The sequence below is a fragment of the Syngnathus scovelli genome, chromosome 19 (assembly GCF_024217435.2).
Source record: "Syngnathus scovelli strain Florida chromosome 19, RoL_Ssco_1.2, whole genome shotgun sequence".
Taxonomy (NCBI): Eukaryota; Metazoa; Chordata; class Actinopteri; order Syngnathiformes; family Syngnathidae; genus Syngnathus; species Syngnathus scovelli.
In genome coordinates this window covers 11,043,631-11,058,962 of record NC_090865.1, presented here as the reverse complement: position 1 = coordinate 11,058,962, position 15,332 = coordinate 11,043,631, and positions in this window count along the sequence as shown.

Genomic DNA, 15,332 nt, shown 5'->3' with positions numbered 1-15,332 from the left:
TCTTTTGCAATTTTGTCTGCTAATCTGTTTCCATTTGAGACTTCATCTCTGCCAGTGGTGTGAGCAGCACATTTACACACAGCTAGTTTAGCAGGTAAAAGAATGGCCTGCAACAATTCTTTTAGCAAGGAGGCATGGGTAACCGGCTTACCGGTTGATGTTGTCATCCCTCTGCGCTCCCATTGTTTCGCAAAATAGAACAGAGTAGAAAATGCATACTGACTGTCTGTGTATACAGTTGACTTCCTTATCTTCCGCTAATTGACAAGCTCTTGTTAGAGCAATCAGCTCAGCAGCCTGTGCTGACCTGGTGTATGGAAGCTTCTCTGCTTCAACAATCTGGTTTGGCAATTTCACAATTGCATAACCACTTTGATTGTTTCCTTTAGGATCCTTTGAACATGATCCATCCACAAACCACTTTTCCCCCTTGTCAAGTGGCGTGTCACTTAAATCTTCTCTGGGCAGCTGTAGATGTTCTGTAGCATCCAAACAGTTATGTGGTGTTCCATCCCCTGGCAACGGGATCAACGTTGCTGGGTTAAGAATTGTGCACCTCTTTATCACGATGTGTGGTTGTGACAGAAGTATAGCTGTGTAGGACAGATGTCTGGCTGGCGACAAAAAGTTCATTTTGCTTTGCAGCAGCAACACATCTACAGCATGTGGAACCAGCAGCTCCATTTTGTGAAAGAGCACCACATCTGCAGATTGTCTCACTGCAAGCGCCGCCGCGCATACTGCTTGGACACAGTCCGGTAAAGACAGAGCCACTGGATCCAGTTTTTTTGAATAAAATGCAATTGGTCTTAGTTTGCTGCCATGACTCTGCAGCAACACTGAGGTCATAAAACCATTCCTGCAGTCTGCTGTTTGCACAAAGGTTTTATTGTAGTCTGGCAAGATAAGAGTTGTGGTTTCTATCAGAGCCTGTTTCAGCACTACAAAAGCATCATCCGCTACTGGTGTCCACATGATTTTTTCTGTCATTGTCATGGGAACTCCATGCACAATATCCAGCAGCGGTTGTGTTTTTTCCGCATAATGTGGGATCCATGCTCTGCAGTAATTGCAGAGCCCCAAAAATGACATCATTTGTTTTTTTGTTTCAGGTTTCGGTGTATCTGAAATAATCTGCTTTCTGGTTCTTTGTATCTGTCTTCCAGAAGCCGACAAAGTGTGACCTAAATAGTTCACTTCCTGTCTGACCCATTGTAACTTATTTTTGCTCACTTTATTCCCTGTTTTGCAGAGATAGTGTAACAATGCTAAGGAGTCTGCCTTGCAAGCAGCTTCAGTTTCAGAGGCTACCAGGAGATCATCTACATAAACTAGAAGTTGGCTTTTGTTTGACATCTGAAAATCAGCCAAACAGGCCATGATAGCTTGAACGAAAATAGTTGGACTATCAGCAAATCCTTGTGGCAATCTGGTGTATGTATAGCTTTGTCCTTTAAAGGTAAAAGCGAACCAAAACTGTGAGTCTGGGTGAATTGGCACTGAGAAAAATGCATTGCTGAGATCAATTACTGTGAAAAACTTCTGATTAGGTTTCAAAGTGTTCAGAAGTGTGTGTGGGTCAGGCACATTGGGTGCTCTTGTTTGCACTGCATCATTCACTGCTCGTAAATCTTGTATCATTCACCAATTAATTTTGTCGGCCTTTTGGACTGGAAAAATGGGAGTGTTGCAAGGAGAATCCGAGCACTCCCTTATGATTCCTCCTGTCAAAAGATCATTTATAACAGGGGCAATCCCGTTCATTGCCTCCTGTTTTAAAGGATATTGTTTAACTCTTGGACGCCACTCTGATCTTGGTTTGATCTGTACTGGGGAAATGGATTTTAAAAGTCCTACATCAGATGGGCCCTTGGTCCACAGTTTTTCAGGAAGCCCAGCCAATTCCCCCTCCTCCTTTTCACTCAAACAAATGTCAACTAGTCAGGGAAGCGCACAAGCGCCTGCTCTGCCTACAGCCACTTCACACACTGTTTGCTTCCACACGTCACAACTGGTACTGTAGCTCCACCCATCACCTTTGTCCTCATAATCAGTCACAGATCCAGCAAGTTTAATTCGGGAACCCACATCTGCCCACGTTATACTGTGAGGTTTAAACAATGAGATGTGGGGTACAGCCGACAATTTGTATCTGTCTTTCTGAGGAGCGGGCAAGAGTACAGCGGCAGCTGCAAATGACCTGCGATCAGTGTACAGAGCAGTGATTGTTAAAGTTACTTCTGTGTCGCTGAGAACACTTCCAATATAGTCATCTTGTGGATCAGTGAGAATATTCATGGTGACATGTAATTCAGTACAAGTCATTTCTGATTCAGGTTGGGACAATTGTTTTCGAACTTCACTCAGCAATCTGCTTGGGAGTTTAGGATTTCGTTCAGGAGGGATGGCATAGGAGCAGCAAATCTGTTCACCTGCTTGTGCAGCATATGAGTCCACATCTCTCACTCTACATGCTCGCATGCCATCCTTTACTGGAATTATTGCAATTCCCAACCGAGTCATCAGATCTCGTCCCAACAGGTTTATGGGACATTTTGGGGATAGGACAATCGAAACTGAAGCCATGCTTCCAGTTTCCTTATCTCTCACTTCAACTGGATTAGAGATACTTTCCTTGTGTACCTGCCCATCAGCAGATTTCACCCAAATAGTATTTTGGGAGGCCTTTAGATTTGGGACTTTAGTTTTTATCACGGTTATACAAGCCCTGGTATCACACAAAAACTCGACATCACTGCCTCCAATGTTTAGAGTAACATATGGTTTTTCTTTTAATGCACTCAGAATGTCCCATGCTGTATGGACATCTACTATTTCTTCCTCTATAGGAGCACCAGAGGTCAAAGGGGGGGGGGGGGGGGGTCTAGTCATGCTGAGAATTTGGCCTTTCCTCTGCCCCTCCCTGCACCCTTTGATTGATATTGTTTTGCAGAACGACTCCCTTGCAAAGTGTCCTCGTTTCCCACAGTTCCAACAGTTGTCAGAATCTCGTGGGGGTTTTGAATTATATGGCTGCCTGCGACCTTGTTGGCCTCTACCTCTTCCTCTAACATGCTGGGACCCTTGGAAGAAGACTGTTGTATCTTCATCTAGTTCATCATCATCATTATCTAGATGAAATACATCAGAACTTTTGCCTTTTTTGATCACTTTTTCAGCATGTCTGGCCCAATGCATAGTTGTTGACACACTTGCAACATCCACTTCCACCAAATGTTTCCTCACCCAGTTGCCTATTTCATGGCGGAAATTAGTGAGGAGCGCATTTTTAAGCTGTTGTTGATAAGCACTCTCAGCTGTATCATTGAATGGGATGCCACTATGCACCCTGAATTCTTTTTCAAATCTCAAACGAAAATCATCAGTATCTTCGCCAGGCTTCTGTTTTATTCCTGCCAAATGACCATAATTCGCTCGTCTTTGAAATATAGTTCGCACTCTTTGCACAAGACCATTCCATTGTGCTGCATACTCCTCTCCCAATTGATTTCCCTCAACGGGATAGGGAAAAGGCCCTTGATTATTTCTACCTGTATAATTTCCTCTAACCTTTGCCCAGTCTTTTCCCAAGGAGGACATTGCAGCTTCTCCTGCCTCATGTCCATTCAGTCTATAGGAATGTATAATTCCAGCCATGTCCTCTGCCCATATAGCTGGGTCTTCAGCAACAACCCCTTCAACTGCTTTTCTTGCCTCTTCCAAAGTCCATGGCCGGAAAACATATGTATGTGGGGGTTGGCCTTCACCTACAATAGGGTTTGGCACCTGTATCATTGGGCACACATCAACATTGTCTACATTTTGAGAAAATTTAGCAGCAGTGGTCAAACTTCTTGTTTGTACAGGACTTCTAGTAATGTGACCCTGACTTCTTTTGCTGTTATATGGGGGGGGGGGGGGGGGGCTGCAGGTTTGTTAAGCTTGGATACAAGTTTTGTGTACGAGCGGAAGGCCCCTCTTGCTCCTCTGCTCGAGCTGCCCCTTCAGCGTCGGCTGGAGCCGTGGCCGCGGCAGTGCGCCTGCGCACTGCGGCCTCATTGTCTTCCGGCCTGACAAACATAGTCTCAGCCTCATCACCTTTCATCTTTCTATCTTTTGTCTTTTGGATTTGTTCTTTTCTCTCTTGTGAAGCTTTCAACCACATTTTAGCACAATCCAATTCTCTCTCTTTTCTTTTCTTTTTCAGTCCATTTTTCTTTTTATCCACACTCTCTTCCAAAACATCAACTACTATCTTCCACACTTCAACTCTCAACTTCCCTTCTACTCCATACTTTTTCTTCCACTTCAGCATATATTGCATACAATTAAGAAATCTACTCGCCATGTACTTCTCATCTCCGTCAAGAGGTAGAGATTTACCGTTTTTATTTCCCATCTTAATTCTAGTAATTTTAGGTTATACAATTTCCTTTTCTCAAAAATATTATTATTATTATTACTTATTTATTACTTATTTATTTAATTATCTCTTTGAGGATCCTCAATGCAGGTTTAAATTGACCTTTCAACAAATTACTAGCCTGTATTATTGCCGTGGATCAATGCTAGAACTGCTATTTAGTCAATTTATCCTACCAGTCACACACTCAATCACACAAACTCCAGCGCTTTTTTAGGCCTATCCAGGGATGGGTGTAAAACCCTCCCAAACAGCTTTGGTAAAACGGACAAAAGAAAAAATCTACGCCCTTCTTCAATTAAGAAAAAGAAGCTCTGTTTTTCTTAGCCCGTTTCTTCCACTGGGACTTGAACCCAAGCTATTCTTTGGCTTGGAAAAACATACAAAGAAAAATCTATGCCCTTCTTTGATTAACAAAAAAGAAGCTCCGTGTTTCTTAGCACGTTTCTTCCACTGGGACTTTAACCCAAGCCAGATCCCTCAGCTCGGAAAAACAGACAAAGAAGAGTCTACACAGTTCTTCGATGAACGAAAAAGAAGCTCTGCCTTTCTTAGCCTGTTTCTTCCACTGGGACTTGAACCCAAGCTGGCTCCCGTGCACCTCTATGTGTTACGCGTTTAACAACACAACACAATTTCAGGCCTTTAACTTACTTGTCCCCTGGTTCGTTGCACTGCCGGGTCCCGTCAATCCACCTCTGTCAGACGAAGGCAGACCTAAGATGCTGGCCCAGCGAAGAATTTCCTTCCCAGGTCTTTCTTTACCAGGTCCGGCTAGTGGACGCTGGCCCGTCGACGGTGTACAGCGCGTCGTCCTCCGTCAGCCAGATGATGGGTATGAGGGTCTCTGGTTTCGGCACCAAAATGTTAGAGATTTGCTCACTCCAACTTATTTTGCAAGAACCACACAGGAGACAAGGCAAGTTCTTTTAGACACCTGCAGGTGGAGAGATCACTCGCTACAGGAATGAAATCTGAAAAGTCTCCTTCCTGCAAGGGCATATTTATTAGGAGGAACAGAGTGGGGGTGAGAGTGACTGAAAAGGAAACCCTTGTGCTCTAGTCAAAACATATCAGGGGATGTTTTACGACCTTGTGTAGGATGAGACAAGGTAGGTTATTTATTACCGGTTGCATTCCAACATAATCATACGATAAGGATAATTTGAAAAACCCTAACAGTGTTGATCGCAATTTGGAGTCAGATCAATAACTAAAATCCGTAACCTAACATCACTTATAGTGGGTTGCTTATTGATTGCTCAAACAATAACACACGGAGGCAAAGATGCAGTACGAGCCGATCTTTACCGGGTGCTCCGTCACGACCCCACACAGACCTGACCACACAATCACTGAACCTCCAGTACTGACAGACAAACACAGTCGAGCACTGAGTGCTCGATCCAATCTACCACATCCCTCTTTTCCAACTGAGAAGTAGTTTATCCATCAGTTACCTCAACTCTTTCGTATCAACACTGATCAAAATTGCAACATGCATATTTCAATTATAAACAAGGCATGTTTCAATAAACCAAATGGCTTTCAACAAGCTATTCTGTTGAGCTTATCGTTTGGCGAATCATGTTGACCTTTCTTTTTTTACTTTCTCTTCGAACTTATAACATTTTATAACATTTCAAGATAAACACAAATCATCCACCCGTTATTTTCTCCATCCTTTTTTTTTTTTAAGCACTGAGTAACAACATCACTTCAAGTCAATCGGTGTACCTGGCAGGGCGCTTAACTGCTCTGCCACTCCTGGTATAGCATGTGGGTCTGCTGTTCTCAGACACAGGATAAGGGGTGTGTGGTACCGGATCCAGTGGTGGTGAGTTCACTGTTGCAGTAGTCTGAGAATGTTGTAACTCAGAGTCCAAATGTTCATCAGAATGAGTGCTCGATTCAATCTACCACAGTTCTGAGAGAATCTATGGCCACAAACTGAGCAGGAAAAATGTTTCTCACCTGTGTGTGTTCTTACATGTGTTTTTAAATGTCCCTTCTGAGAGAATCTTTGGCCACATCTTTTTTGATTAAAGGATACACCTTGTCCTTTTGCTCATTAGGCATGGCTATTGTCACATTCAAACTTGTACAGATAGAAGAATCAAAATCAGGACTCGATCCTGCTTACCAAGACCAGCGCTTCAACCAGCTATTAGGTTCGAGCTCACTAACTGGTTCTCAAACTTGGCCCAGCTATCTAGCTATGCTTGCTCGCAGAATATTAGCATGGGAGTTAAACGTGCCTTTTGATTTGTGACACATCCTGATTAAATTTCGCATTATTGTACATGAATAGTTTATGTACATCAACTAGACCAAGGAAATTGTTGTTGACTTCCGGAAGGGTCACACCCGCTGACCATCGACGGTGCTGTGGTGGAGAGGGTGAGCAGCACCAGATTCCTGGGGGTGCACATCAGTGCGGACCTCTCCTGGTCCGCCAACACCGCGTTACTGGCGAAGAAAGCTCAGCGCCGCCTGTACTTCCTGCGGAAACTCAGGCGAGCAAGTGCTCCTCCGGCCGTCATGACTACATTCTACCGTGGCACCATTGAGAGAGTCCTCTCCAGTTGTACCGCTGTCTGGGGTGGTAGCTGCACTGCATACAAAATGAAGGCCCTGCAGCGTATAGTGAACACGGCTGGTAAGATTATTGGTGCTTCACTCCCCTCCTTGAAGGGCATTTACACCTCCCATCTCGCCCGGAAGGCGACCACAATTGTGAGTGATGTGAGTCACCCCGCTCACTCTTTGTTTGATCTTCTGCCCTCTGGGAAGCGGTACAGGAGCCTGCGCTCCTGCACCGCTAGATTCACCAACAGCTTCATTCTCCAGGTTGTTAGAATCCTGAACTCTCTTCCCCCTTCTGCGTAGCGTCCTGTACTTATTTATTGTGTTATTTGTTTATTTATTATTGATTCATCACTCTTATTTATTCATTGTTTGTGCCTTCTTGTTTTATTTTCTTGTGTTGTTTACTTGTATGTACATTGTGAACTATGTCTTGTCACCGTGGGATAGCGGGAACGTAATTTCGATCTCTTTGTGTGTCTTGGCATATGAAGAAATTGACAATAAAGCAGACTTTGACTTTAACTTTGACTCCAGCTGCGTCGCTGTCCCATCTGACAGCCAAGCTTGCTTTCCACGCAATGTCAACATAAGCACACTTCAACAATTATGTAGCGACCTGGTTAACCCAGTTACCCTTCGCCTTAGACAACAATATAAGCCTCTAAGGTCTCTATTAAGGTCGCCAGGCATCCGTCCTGCTATATCAGTGATGCCTTCACCTTTTTTTTTTCTTTCACGAGTCCCTGACTCGTATTGTTGGCCTGGCCGATCTAATCGACCCTGACCTTAGGCAACAGTACAAAGTCCCTAAGCGTCTACTATTGAAGCCACTCCGGTGCCCATATGCTAGCCATTGGCATCCCACAAGTTCCAGCGGTGTGAGCACCCTTCGGTGATCAGACGAAGTCCTCACCACCTTTCTCTTTTCAAAAAGAAATCATCCATACAATCATAAATGTATATACAACCACCATTCCTGAACACAGAGCTAAAATTATTCATTTTTAATTTTACTCTGCTTTCACTTCATAACATTGCTGGACTGGGAGGTTTTATTGAAAAAAAAAAAAGGTTCCCCCTTACCTTTTGTGCTGATCGGACTGCAATATTGTTGAGCAAGAGCGGAGAAGGAAGAATTCTTCCTGGAGCATGCACTTTCCCTTCTGAAGAAATCACGTTGGATGGTCACCATTTGTTGGATTTTGGTCCACAATTTGGGAAGCGCGCTATTCGCGCCTCACGGCAAAAGCCATAGCCAATCACCTGTTATTCCATTTACTCACTGTGTGCTCGTTTTTTTTTTTTTTTTTTCAGTTTTAGGAAAAGGCTAAGACACCGAAACGGAATTTAGACTTACACAGGTTGGTTGAGTTCAATCACAATTCTTGTTTAGAAAGCTCTGTTTTCAGGAAAGTACAATACAGCGCTGGGCCTTTCGTGCGACCATGCTCAAGAGCAGAAAGTCTCCATTCAGAAAAGGCAACGTTCAAGGTTCTTTGGTCAGCTTATATTCAGTTGCACATGCTAGTGTTGGCCGAGTTTGATGGGTGATGAATCGGGGTGTGGCAAGTTCGCAGGAGAGTTTGATTCCATGGGAGTGGGTGCTGGTTCGGTGAGAGCTGGTTCCGTGGGGGTGGGTGCTGATTATGGGCGATTCGGTGTGTGGGGGGGCTGTTGTCTTCCATCCCGTCTTTCGGCCTTGGCGATCACCTTTGGCCGGGTTCTTGGTTGTTTTCCTTCTGCCGCTCTTTGTTAGGGTTTTCCAGGTTATCTTTATCGTAGGATTATGTTGGAATGTAGACTATAATGATTAAATCAATCTTGTCTTGCCCTCACAATGCAGAGTAAGATGAAGTGGTTGCTTCCTCTGCTTGATTGACCAGCTGCAGGGGAAGCAATCAAAGTTGTTCTGTTTCCCACAACAGTGTAAAACACCCCCTGCTCTGATCTTATCAGAGGCCGGGGGTTCACCAAACCTGTCCACTCACCCCCACTCTGTTCCTCCTAATAAATATGCCCTTGCAGGGAGGAGACTTTTAGATTTCATTCCTGTAGCGAGTGATCTCTCCACCTGCAGGTGTCTAAAAGAACTTGCCTTGTCTCCGTGTGGTTCTTGCAAAATAAGTTGGAGTGAGCAAATCTCTAACACTCTTCCTCTGGCACCTCTACCGGTTTTATCTCCAAGGCTCCTTCCAGTAAACCATTCTTGCACATACATCCTCTTTGCCCACTGCCGCACACCGCCCATTCATCATTCTTTCATTTTTGTCATTTTGTACGGAATTATGTGAGCTTTTGGCTGTGACATCATCAATTTATTAATGTTCCCTGACTATGCAAAGTTTGTACTCACCATGTTTTTGTTTGTTTGTTCTTTTGATACTCCATGTACTTGCTTACGTCATCAGATTCTTAGTTTAATCATGCCTCCAACCATATCTTTTCTTTGTTAGGCTAAATATTTTCCTTTGTCCAGAACGTTCAGTCGTAATCGAAAACTAGCATCAAGCATTAGTCAATACATAAAATATAATCAAGTACTGTACATTCTTAGACAACTTTGTCAGTGTCCGTGATTTAGAAAATAGTCAGCCATGCATTGAACAGTTCCTTAAGGGTCATTAAGCTATTCAGGCAATATATCAAAAAACATGTTATTTCAAAGTGCTCAGAAATACATATCAGATCTGTCATGTAACATGGGGGGAAAATAAGGTGCAAATGGTAAAAAATGGATTCAGGAATAAATTGGCAGAGCTGAAATTTGTCCAAAGGATGGCGCCAGACCAAAACATGAGACCAAAATCTATCTATCTTCTACTAAGTACTTGTACACTACTGAAACTAAAGCTTCTCTGTACAGCAAATATAGTTTGATAGTCTTACTATTAGTGCCGCAGCGACTCATCTGCAAACTCGACGAGCTGGGCCTCAGTACCTCCCTCTGCAACTGGATACTGGACTTCCTCTGTCAGAGGCCTCAGGTGGTGCGTGTTGGCGACAAAATCTCCGCCAGCATCACGCTGAGCACGGGAGCCCCCCAGGGCTGCGTGCTCAGTCCATTGCTCTTCACCCTGCTGACGCATGACTGCACTGCGACCTACAGCGACAACCGCATAGTGAAGTTTGCTGACGACACGACTCTGGTGGGTCTCATCACGAAGGGCGACGAGACTCGGTACAGGTCGGAAGTTGACCTTCTGACCACGTGGTGCAGGGACAATAACCTCCTGCTGAACGTCAATAAGACCAAGGAAATGATTGTTGACTTCCGGAAGGGTCACACAACACACCTGCCGCTGATCATCAACGGTGCTGTGGTGGAGAGGGTGAGCTGCACCAAGTTCCTGGGGGTGCACATCAGTGAGGACCTCTCCTGGTCCGAAAACACCTCGTCACTGGCGAAGAAAGCTCAGCGCCGCTTGTACTTCCTGCGGAAGCTCAGGCGTGCATGTGCTCCTCAGGCAGTCCTGTCTACATTCTACCGTGGCACCATTGAGAGCGTCCTCACCAGTTGCATCGCTGTCTGGGGTGGTAACTGCACTGAACAGAACTTGAAGGCCCTGCAGCGCATAGTGAATACGGCTGGTAAGATTATTGGTGCTTCGCTACCCTCCCTGAAGGACATTTACACCTCCCATGTCGCCCGCAAGGCAACCTCGATTGCCAGAGATGTGAGTCACCCGGCTCACTCTTTGTTTGACCTTCTGCCCTCTGGGAAGAGGTACAGGAGCCTGCGCTCCCGCACCACCAGACTCGCCAACAGCTTCTTTCTCCAGGCTGTTAGGGCCCTGAACTCGCTACCCCCTTCTGCGTAGCGTGCGGCACTGTTGCGCTATTTTCGGGAATGTCTGCTGTACGCGCACTTGCTCCTTTTTTTTCTGCTCCTCCTATTTATTTATTTATTTATTTATTTATTTATTTATTTATTTATTGTTGTGTTATTTATTCATTATTTATTCAGCACGCTTTTGTTATACTTGTTTACTTGTTTGTCTGTTGTGAGCCATGTCTTGTCACCGTGGGATAGGGGGGAACGAAATTTCGGTTTCTTTGTGTGTCTTTGGCATGTGGAGAAATTGACAATAAAGCTGACTTTGACTTTGACTTTGACTTTACTGCTACTATTGGATCATCTAATGCAACATACAGATACGCCTAAAGTTCAAAATTCACTTCATTGGCTAAAAATGTATTCTGTAACCGCTAAAGCAATATTGTTAGTCAATTCGATCAAGAGACCCCTCACTATGAGAATAGTGGCGTGACATAAATTGTTTGGAGAAGCACAAATGTGATTTTTACTTTTTGATTTCTTTGCTTGGCTAAAAAGGTATTCTGTAACCGCTAAAGCAATATTGTTAGTCAATTCGATCAAGAGACCCGTCACTATGAGAATAGTGGCGTGACATAAATTGGTTAAAGAAATAGATCAAAGGTTTAGATTTTTATTTCAGAGTTAATTGAAGCGTAACTTTAAAAATTATTCTCATGCAACAGGAAGTGAAGAAAAGGGGAAGTGAAAGGCTTTACCGGCGGCTAGCTGTACATTGGTGGAAAGTAATGCCTGGTCAAAGCGGAAACATCTGCTGAAGGACAGCAGGTGTATGAGAGGGGGAAAATTGTCCAAACCCTATACAGCGTGGGAAAACTGACCAGATTCTATAGGGCGTGGGAAACTAGGCGGTCTTATCCTATAGAGAGAATATAGGTACCAGACAAGTCTATAAAAAGTTCTGCAGGGGCAGCTACGGGGCTTTTTCCCCCAAAGAGCGCTCATACGTGAAGAAGCCCGAAGGAGTTTCAAGATTTTTTCCAGAGTCCCGGGATCTTTGTGCGAGACGCAGGATCGCTGGTCTGAAATTAACTTGGATTTACTCAAAAAAATTGGACTGGACAACTTTACAGGAGAAATTAGGTGAGGGAAAACGACTTTTATGTATTTTAGCGAGAGTGGGAAATAGTCATCGGGCCGCCGGCTCCCTCGAGGCCAGCCTGTTTATCTAATTTGGATTTTAGAAGTAAGATCGAATTGATCACTCGACTTTGCTTCCACCAGAAATTGCACGCAGCTGGCATCTACCTTTTCCCTCTGTGTTTTGCAATCGAATTGTTCTGGGATTGAATGATTTTATTAACACGGGTATCAGTGAGTGGAATTGTTCGGTTTCTGGAGTAATTGAGATTTGTAATTCGATTTGATGTTTCGTCAATAAATGTGTTTTGTATATTATCTACTTCGATGTGCGCTGATCTGTACTGAATGTGCAATCGAATGTTTGGGGTTGATTTGACGATTTGATTAATGTGCAGGGGATTATTATGGTATAACTTAGGACCGTAATAAATAAGAGCAACCTCAGACAATTTTAGAGAATTAAATAACTCCCGTAGTTATTTAAGACACGGGTTAATTTCAATCCGTTTGGAAGTTTGCTTCGTCTGAATAAATTAACGAAAGTGCTTACAACGGATTATCGGTTTAGTGTAGAACTAAAAATAATTTAATTATTTGAAGGGCGCGGGCCTGTTTCCCCTTTTTGACGGGCCGCGTAAAAAGCAACTCCGAACATGTTAGAGAATTAAATAATTTTCGTAAATATTTAAGGGAAAAGTGAATTTTGTTAAATGTTAATTCGTTTGAAAATTTACTTCCTCTAGATAAAATAACGGCGATGGTTAAAATAGATTATTAGAGTTGGTGAAGGATAAAAAAATTTCGGATTATCGGTTTAGTGTAGAACTAAAAATAATTTAATTATTTGAAAGGCGCGGGCCTGTTTCCCCTTTTTGACGGGCCGCGTAAAAAGCAACTCCGAACATGTTAGAGAATTAAATAACTTTCGTAAATATTTAAGGGAAAAGTTAATTTTGTTAAATGTTAATTCGTTTGAAAATTTACTTCCTCTAGATAAAATAACGGCGATGGTTAAAATAGATTATTAGAGTTGGTGAAGGATAAAAAAATTTCGATTGTCTGTCGGGCGCGGCCCAGTTCCTAAATTTGTCGGGCCGCGTCAAAAGTTAAACAGGACGCGGTCGAAAAATAGACTTGCCTTCCAAATTAATTACTGGGCAAATCTAAATAGAGTAAAACATTTTTATTTGTTTTAAGAAAGTTGTTACTCTTTTTTAAAGCAATCAAGTGGGGTGAAGCACTCCGACCTTTAAGTGCTAGATCTACTTATAAGAAGTTGGAATTAATAATATAAAGTGCAGTAATTTTCTTCTTAAATGCTATTATTGTCACACTTTTATTAATTCGATTCTCTTTCGAATAAACAAGTTGGTCGGCTCGCTGCATGAGCGACCAAGTGGAACAGACCCATATCAACATTTACTTCGGCAAAACTAGTGCTTGGGTGCGCTATACAAACGAATCCCTGAGGTCTTAACAAAGACATCTAAAAATATCCGTAACATAATAAGAACTTCAAACATTAGCGGGGAGCCATCAATACGATGCGGTCACTTCGAAGTCTTGCCTCGAATTGAGTTACTCGGCTCGAGCTTCGGGTGACTTGAGAGGGATTGGCGTCGTACAGAAATTAGATTGATTCCGGTGAAGTTAGACTTAGACTTAGACTTAGACTTAGACTCAACTTTATTAATCCCTTGGGAATACTCCTTCAGGGAAATTCAGGCCCCAGCAGTATCCATACCACAGAGCGGGTTTACAAAAGACACACAGATGGCATGAGCGCAACTCAATAGGCCCTCATAAGGCTGCCATACAACGGCGCCACAAAGAAAGCCAGAAAGTGCGAAAGATAAAAGCCATCAAAGCAAAGCAAAAAGACAAAAGAAAAAAGTAACAGTGCCCAACCAGCACCCCTCAATATCAGAAAACACCCCATAACACACAAAATAGCCTCCACGGGGTCCACAGACAGGTGTAAGGGTAGTCCAGTTCAACGGCACCCAATGGACCGTGGTCGTGAATCGGTGAAAACATCACAAAGCAGGCAAACGTGTGAGCAGCGTCCTGGGCACCCAGTCGGGGCACGTGCAGATGGTCACCACGGGGCTAGCACGGCGAAGGTCGCTGGTTCTGACGAGCACGAGGGAGCACAGGGGTCGCGGCTGCAAGGCAAGGGACCCGGTCAGCATCAGCCGGATAAGCAGGAAGCCGTCGTAGAGGTACGCCGGTCTCGACCGATGTGCGCAGCCATCCCGGTCCCAGGGGAAAAAAAAAAAAGAAAATCATATCCAAAGCAATACCGAGGTGCGGTAGAAGGCACCAGCATCGCCGAATGGACAAAAAGACAGAAAGAAAAAGGAGAAAAGAAGGAAATAAAGAGAAAAAGAGAGAACACTGCTGGGAGGCTGCCACTCACGTCGGCGCCATACCAAAAAAAAAAAACGAAATTAATTAATTTAACTCGGGTGGTTAGATTACGGGCGAATCTCCGAACCCGGCTAAGACAAACCCGCCTTATGGAAAGAGGTGCGTTTGACCCGGCGTTGACGCTCGCCTTCGAGCCCCACCTCGGAAAACGGAATCCATTTATGTTTTTCTTCATAAGGGGCTTGTGAGAGCCGTGCTTTGTCTGGCCCCTCACCTAGGATCCGTTTGCCATGGATGACCCTACCAGGGGCATGAAGCCCAAGACAACATGGCTCCTAGGATGTCTGTGCCTCCTTACAAGCAAATTTCTGGAAGTCCACATGGCGTCTTTGATGGCAGCAAAGGTGAGCCACTGCTTTGTAAAGTCTTCTTGCTTGATTTTCAATGGGCTCACCCCATAGAGTACAAGGTCTGCATACAGCGCTTCCCTTGCCGGGAATTGCAGGTCGCCCACAAGTCTACAGCAGCCCTGCACTACCAGAGCAGGTGCAACACCGACTCCTGGGTGCCACAGCCAGGTCGGGGGCACGTTGAGAGCGCTGACATGCCCCGGGAGTGCATAACGGACCTGACTTGGAGGACATCATGGGCCACCACCCGTAACAGGTCCCGGGGTTTGTTTCGAGAGGGCGCGGTGGTTGACATTGTGTCAAACTGTTGTGGGCTCGCCGAATGCAAGCCCGTGCACTGGACACGCCGCTTCCTGCTCCTGTACGACAGAGATCATAGACCTGTGATTTGTTAAAATTTCACTATTCTCTTGCTCTAATTTAAAGTTCTTCAAAAACTTCTTGACTAAGGAATAAGAAGGTGACAGATTAAAAGACACAGGAATTCTTTGGTCGGTGGGTATTAGCTTTATTTTCCAAAGGTATGAGCCCATCCGGAATCGTGTCATTGCTTGGCTTTTCGGTGCATTTGGTGTAACAAAGCGCGCTTCACAGGTGCAGGGCAACATATCTTCTACCGAGG